Genomic DNA, 8364 nt, shown 5'->3' with positions numbered 1-8364 from the left:
AAGGTTGAGTAGAACGGTGAATGGTTTCAGTGATAGCATTGACATTCACCACGATTCACCTCTCAAGATTCGGAAGAAAATTTCCCACTTACTCGACTGTACCAAATAAGTGACCTTCAGTATATTGTGCTCCATATTGTGATCTTTATTGTTTACTTTATTTAGACACTGTTAGTTTTTAGTTTTTATTAGACATTGTTAGCTTTTAGTCAGTGCATGTTGTGTTTACCTTTAAGTGTTTGTGGCAATTAGATTATAAAATAATATATGTATATCGAATATAAGTAATATTGTACACAACGTTGGTGAACCTAATAAATAAAATAAAAATAAAAAAATAAAAATAATAGTTGGGGCGAAAGTCAAAAACAGCGAAAAACTCTTATAAATCTTTTAATCAAATCATCAAATCGTTTTATTAAACATCTTATTACTTTATGAGAGTGTTCATTCTATTGCAAAGACGTGCTTTCTACAGCCATAAAATAACTTTTAACATATTCATTAAATTATTATTAAACAAAGTTATTTATGAAGAGTAAAGTTCCCAAGTACCCAATGGTGCCCAAGAATTGATAAGAATACCCCGACACATTACCCGGGTATTCTTATTAATTCTTATAAAAATCAAATTTGCGTAAAAGCTTTATTAAGTATAAAAGTAAGAACACGTAAAGTTTTATTTACGTATTGTCACTTCATGGTCGACATGTGTCGTAACTACATTCCTTCATGAAATCGATTCCCTGCAATGAGCTATGGAAGATAATGGCAATTATGTAAAACGTAGAACAAACATATAAATATGTATAACAAACATATTATAAATTTAATATCGAAATTTAGTATGCATTAAAAGTTTAAAAATATGTGGAACCATACCATAATTACAGTAGAAATGAGTAATCTATAGCTAATCCATTGGGTGAGCGGTGTGCTTGGCAACTTTGTGCTACATAGATAATTTTGTTTAATGATATTTTATTGAATGTATTGCAGGTTATTTTATGGCTTTAGAAACCACATATTTGCAATAGAATGACGACTCTCATAAAGTAATAAGACTTTTAATGAAACGATTTGATAATAAATTTATTTTCTTTCTTTCTATAATTTGACGAATTAAAAGGTTTATAAGAGATTTTCGCTGTTTGATTTAGTAATTAAGTTGAAATATGTATTTGTACGGTTTATTTTGATTTTCGATTGATTCGAAATATTAATTAAAGTCCTTTCGACTTTAATTAATATTTAAATTTTATAAGTCCGTCAAAATTCTTTCATGTTTAGTCAATCATGAAAAGCATTTTATGATTAATAATTATTATTCACTAAATATTATTTATTAAATGTCATGGAGTAATCGTGAAGTTTAATAATATTCAGTAAAATAAAATAAATTGTTGAATTTATAATCTACGGTCAAGTTTCAGTTAATTTTTTTCCTTTTCATTTAAATTTATTCCAACTTTGAGTTAAAATCACTTTTAATTTTTACTTACAACGATCTCTATGAACCTATATTTCGCTATATACACTCCCGGACTCATATTTCGAGCCACCTTGCATTTTTAGTATTAAATGCCCTAAGCTTAAAAAATATGTTTGATTGATCAAAAACTATTAATGCAATTTTTAAGCTGGTTTACTAAGCGTCATTTCCGTATGTCCTTGTTGAAATTTTGATTATGTGAAACCAGAGAAAAACGAGTTTAAGTGTCACAAGTCTTGAATTCACCGTTGTCAAATGAAACTCTAGTAAACAAATTTTAAAGAAAACAGTGGCTTATCGGAAAAAATTGTCTATTCAGTAACTTGCGTTGCCTCCAAGAGCGTTGACAACGGCCGCCATGCGATTTGGCATAGAATTAATTAACGTCAATATAAAGTGCTGTGCAAAGTTCTGCCATTCTTCTTCAATGGCAACTTTCTACGCCGGTAAGGTTTGCGGGGCTGGGTGGTGAGCTCGAACGCGCCTCTTTAGTTCGTCCCATAAATGTTCTATTGGGTTCATATCCGGGCTTCGTGCTGGCCATTGCATGGTAGTAATACCGACGTCATGAAGGTATTCCGTGACGACTCTTGCAGTTTGCGCTCTTGCGTTGTCATGCATGAGAATAAAATCATGGCCTAGAAAGCCAGCATATGGCATTACATGAATTTCGAGGCACTGGCGAATGTATCTGTCGGCATTTAATGGTGGCTGCCGCGGCCCCGTCACAACCTCTAGCGCAGTTTTGCCTTCGGTGGATATTCACCCCAGACTGTCCATGAACCCCCGCCACAGCTCACTTTCTCTTCAATGCAACACTGCACAAAACGCTCTCCTTGTCTTCGGTAGACCTTGTTTCTTCCATCATTACCATAAACCATAATCTTAGTTTCATCAGTGAAGAGTACCTTACGACGTGGAGTCCAAAGCAAATGTTCTCGTGCAAATTGGAGTCGCGCCATTCGATGAGCTCGTGTCAATTTGGGCCCATTCGCTGGCTTATGTGGAGTTAGACCACGTTCCTTAAGTCTCCTTCTCACAGTTCTAACGCTAACAGCCACTCCAGAAAGTCTCGAAGCTGTTCTTGGATCTGTACTGAAGTCAGAACATACATAGCTGCCAGTCTCTAAGTACCGACGGTTATAACCTTTCAACAGTGAAACGACTGAAATGCAGTTGTATATTTACATTACGCTGACTAAGTCCAGACTGCAAAGGTGCCACAGCTTGTGCGACTACTTTAGGCACAGTGTTCATAATTCCTTCGAGAATATCGGTTAAATTTAGAGGAAAAACAATGTAATACTGCTTTATTGTTAAATAAAACAATTAAATAAAAAAATATTGAAATTATTTCGTTTTGACTTGCACCTTACGCTCCCTTATTTCTTTAAAAACAATGACGAATCACAACTTTTCTCCGTTTTTCAAATTCGTAAATTCAAATTTGGAACAACGACACACCATAATAACGGGGGAACCTGCCAGCATTAAAACTGCATAAAAACTTATTCTTTAATAAAACAATATTTTTACATTCTAGGTCTTTCAAAATAAAAATTCAAGGTGGCGCGAAAGTTGTGTCCGGGAGTGTATTAATTATAGTTACCAAATGTGTTCGTATTATAATGTAAATCTAAGTACAATATTGTTATCATGTTTATTCAAGGTGTCATATACAGATAATTGAGATCATCATCTCAGCTAACAACCACAGCTGGCTTTAGATCTCCTTCTTTGTCCGCCAGCTCATTCGGTCCTGTGCGAATGTCATCCACAGTTTTTCGATCACCCTGACGACATCGCCCTATCATATAACAAGTGGTCTCTATGGAGGACGACTCTCTCCTGCCGGGTACCACTCAGTGACCTCCTTGATCCATAAGTCGTCGTCCCGCCAATAAACGTGTCCTGCCCATCTCCAATTCAGGCTCGCGATCCGCAAACCGACGCCTAACATTTTTGTGCGCTGTCTTATCTCCACGTCGGGTATACGGTAGACGAGGGAAATGCCGATGATGGCGAGCTCCATTTCCTTTTGAGCTCTCGGCGAAATAAGTGAGTATGGGCGGAACGCATTGGTTATAAACTTTAGTTGTCAGGCTTTGGGGGACTTAAAGACATCCTCCAGTTTTACGAAGGCAGCCCATCCCAACTGAATCCTTGTCCTTGGCTTGGGAAGCTCAGCCAAAAGATAAACAGAGTCTAAGATAAACGTTAACTACTGAGTGTTCCTAACCAATATGTGGTGAGATGGGTTCTGGGCCCGGACGGTTGGACATTATCTTGGTTTTGGACTTGTTCATCTCAAGGCCGATAGTTATAGATAGGCCGAAGCCTCATGCAAGTCTTGGAGCATAGTCTGGAGATCAGCGGAGTACCCAGCCGTAAGGGGCTGTTGAGTATGATCTTGGTTTTGGACGTGTTAATCTCAAGGCCGGTAGTTAGCGAAGCCTCGTGCAGGTCTTGGAAAATAGTCTGGAGAACAGCTGAGTTCCCAGCCGTAAGGATCATGTAATTCACTTTTGGATTTACTTAGCGAATCTTCACATTTCAGAGGCTTTTGTGAATATGTATTTTTAACGTATCTACGTAGCCTATTTTTATTGTATGATATGCAGTAACACCCTCTCCTTACCGGATGCCACGCCTATTTGGGTTCACACAGGTATAAACGTTTTCTTTGACACTTTAATAGATAGACTCTTCTTAAGTAGCTACGTATAGATCTCTAAGCTTTATTCTCGACGAAATATAACCTTTTAGAACTAAGAGTAATTACTGGTATACTTAAGGTTTATCGGTTTACTTTGTCCTGGTTACTTTGTATCTATTCTGATAAGTGTACAATGTGTCCATAAGTAAAACGTCTTCAGTAATTAAACTGAATTATAACTTCTATAGAATGACTTTGCATTTGTGTTCCACAACACTTAAAAATATTATAAAATGCGAACCAAACAAGGGGGGCTTACTTATTTTGATGGAAAGTAGTTTAAAATTTAAGTTTCTAGAAAAAAGTTTACAGATCACAAATAAATCTACTTTTCTAGTTTCTCAAATTTTTTTGCGTTACCTACATACGGACGTAGTTTGTTAGGATCACATCAAACGTGACACTCTGGACTTTGGAAGTTAAATTAAAACTCATGTCATGATTGACGTTCTCTTATTTTTTCGTGTTTTTGTCTATAAAATAATAATATTATGTATTTATTAAACAGGATTTTCGTAATTTACGACTAGCACCGACTAAATCGCAACTTTTTTGAGCGCATTCAGATCCAATGTAGGTGATTTGATTCTCTAGATTGAAGAACAGAGTACGGTTATACCAGCGTGAATAGTAAAACACCCTTATAACTTGGAAACAGCCGAGCGGCTAAATTTATTTTTATGCCAGTAGAGCCGACCAAATCACGACTTTTTCCTTTCTAGTCGCATTTAAAATGCTCGCTTACGGTGATGCTTTAGCATTACCGTAAGCGAGCACCCAACTTAAAATAATAACGCATAGAATCCCAGTCCGCACACGCTAAATAAGGAAATTGAAGCGCTCCCAATGGGCCTACACGAGCGGGCGGGCCGTCAGTGCTCAAGGTTAACTTGACGAAATGTGCGGTGAATGAGTGTAAAAATATATCAGACAAACATAAAATAGATACTAACACCATATTCCACAAGGAAGTAACCCGTTGCAACTTGTATTTTTATATAAATATTCACTAAAACAGAAAAATAATTTCGTTGCAACAAGATACGAAAATGTTGCAAAGTAACGGATTTTTTTTCTCTCCATTTTGTTATTCTGTTTCAAAATCATTATATTACGTACTTGTTTGTGAATAGTCAATATCGCGACTGTTGCAGATTTTCTACAAATATACACCGCCGTGACAACGAATTTACGTTAGCTATTTTTATATAATATATTTAACATTTGACCTCATTAGTTTCATGTGAAAATCATTATTCTTGTTCATCATACAGGACTCATTTAAAAAAATTATATATACTTATTTCAGGGAACTAACACTGACTAAAAAGGTCATCGTCAGTTCTCCAAAGTCGTGTATAAATTACTTTCAGGTTCAGGTTCTTAATTGTTATCATGTACTTTCATGTTTTTATCCACAGATAATATCAGGCTATTTATATATCCAAATTTTCATGAACTGAAGTCAAATTTGATAGTCGTACTTAAACTTGCTTTTAAGTTTTTGTTCATATATGAATTAAATAAAAATTGGATAGTATTTATTAACTTAATGATGAGTTAAGCAAGATACAATTTCCCCACTTTTGCGGGAAATGTTATCCCATGACATCATTATTTGTATATTTGTGTGCGTGCCGACGAGCGTAAATACAAGTTGCTTACGCCTACATGAATTTGATTTTTGCCTCACTTGTGAGTTCTTTGATATGAAACTATCAATAAAATGCGTTATTTTTCTAAGGCACCCAAAAATAACTAACTTAAGTAAGATAAGACATGTCGACCATTGACTTACAAATAAATGGACGACGGGTCTAATACAAAAACCACAAAAAAATGTCCCAAGTAAACCTATTTAAACGTAGTGACATGTAAAGGAATATGAAAAAGCTAAAACGTTGAATTTAAATTGTAATGTCATAGCAGTACTGTCTAATTTTGCTTGCTTCGCTGTCAGTCGAACAAACGAAGACTAAAGCGTGAATGACGCTCTGTATACGATTTTAACGCCCTATAAGTTCGGACACTTTTTAGCGCGGACCCGACGTCCATATAATTGTAAGTCAATGATGTCGACCTTTTATAATATATAGAAGGATCTTTCTCTCCATGTCACCAAAATGACATACGTTACGGGGTGGCGCGATTCCAGTTTCGGGTAGCCCAAGCCGGCCAACTGATACTTTTCCCTTGTATTATGATTAAAATAAGTTTAATTGATTGGCACAAACACTGGTCTGTGGGCACAAATAAGAGTAGGTGTAAGCAGGGAGTACAATACCCCTCGAAACCAACCGCGTGACCGTTCTGCCGGTGAGTTGAGCGATTTCGGTGCCATGTCTCGCCAATTCTTAATGTTTTACAAGGTCACCAAAACGTTCACTTTGTTCACTTTAGGTTTCGGTTCAGTATATTTTTTCTAAAATTTATAACTATAATTAGCAGAGGCAGTTGAGCGCGCGGCCATGGCATGCAATGGCGAAATTTTAACAGGCGGAAGAGAGTGTTTTCTTCGTCCGCTAGGTGTCACCAGTTGAGTGACGTTGTCTTGCTCTTGTGTACGTGTAAGATATGTGCAGGAAAGAGATCTGGTTTCGTATTCTGAGTAGTTCGCAGACTGAATTTTGTCGCTCTGTTACTCATAGCATAGCGAGTTGTCCTAATTTGAGACCATTTAAATCGTATAAACACAAAAAAAAATGAGTGCTATTCAGTGGAAATAGTGGTTAACTTCAATATAAAGAACTACCTAAATCGCTTAATAACGGCGACGATTGACGTTATGCTTTTAAAAGATATTCGTTGAACAATGAACCAGTGATAAATTAATAGTCAGTAAATAAAAATGTTATAACAAAAATACGAATGAATTAACTGCAAATACCAAAACAAATTATTGACATTCGGAATTTATTAGCTGCAAGCGTTTGTTTTACATCGCTATATCCTTATCGACCATGTTATAGTATGTAGGCACGTAGGACATGTTACTTTAACTATTTATTACATATTTTATACTTCCTACATAAGAAGCTTTGAATAAAGGATGTGAAAATAATTATAAATTTGAAAAATGTTACAAATATAAAATAAAGAACACATACATGCAATGGTGTTATGTATGTCTTTTCAAAATAATTTGAGTTGTGGCGGCTGCGCCCTGTGACTCACGGGCAAAAATTAGTAAATTAATAAGGGCATGTAATTTTTCGTTGAACGATTTTTCAGTTTTTGAGTACGATGTCCAGTGCACGGTGACCGGTGAATACGACAGTAGCTGCGAATCATACAACCATTTAAGATATTATGTTTTAAGTTTAATAATCAAAAGCAGCGGGTCTGAGCAAAGCAGCAGAATGTCTAGTAATGCAAATGAACTACACACTTCAAAAGTGTCTAGGGATCAAGTACGTTTAAGAGTATTGCTGCAATTAGGGTTAATTATGTTAACTTTTTTCTATTGCTATTGATACTTTTTAGTGAGTTTTAACATTTAAATAAGGAATATTGTTTAAAATTCGATAATAAGAAGAAAATCGATTGTCAATGTGGTTTTGTATAAAAATGAGTTATAGCGTTTTGACAAAATCATTACAATATCTGCATCGGAATCGAAACAATTTACATTATTATGGAGAGACGACATCATTTAACCCGAGAAGTGATGATGCGAGCCGTCGGAATGTGGGAAGCTGGTTCCAGGCAACGTGCTGTGGCTTTCACTCTTAACACTACACAGAGCGTCATAAGTCGCCTCTGGACGCGCTATCGCATGACGGGCAGCGTGGCCGAGCGACATGGAGGACGATCTCGCATCACGACTCGCAGACAGGACCGGTATATCCAAAATACTGCTCGACAGAATCGTACCATGACCGCCATGATGTTGGTTACGAGGCTCCACAGCTCCTCAGGCTTGCTAATAAGCGATCAAACAATCCGAAATCGTTTACGTGAAGTGGGTCTGCGATCCCGAAGGCCGCTCAGAGTTCCACCTATTGTACCCTGCAATCGCAGGACCCGTTTACGATGGGCTCGCGAACACAGAAACTGGGAGGAAGAAGACTGGCGCTATGTGTGCTTTTCGGATGAATCCCGCTTCGGTATGAGACCGGATACAAGACGTACTCGAGTTTGGAGAACATCTGGACGT

The sequence above is a fragment of the Hyposmocoma kahamanoa genome, unplaced genomic scaffold (assembly GCF_003589595.1).
Source record: "Hyposmocoma kahamanoa isolate Upper Pololo Valley unplaced genomic scaffold, ASM358959v1 232, whole genome shotgun sequence".
Taxonomy (NCBI): Eukaryota; Metazoa; Arthropoda; class Insecta; order Lepidoptera; family Cosmopterigidae; genus Hyposmocoma; species Hyposmocoma kahamanoa.
The sequence above is the reverse complement of the archived record's forward strand: the minus strand, read 5'-3'. Positions refer to the sequence as shown.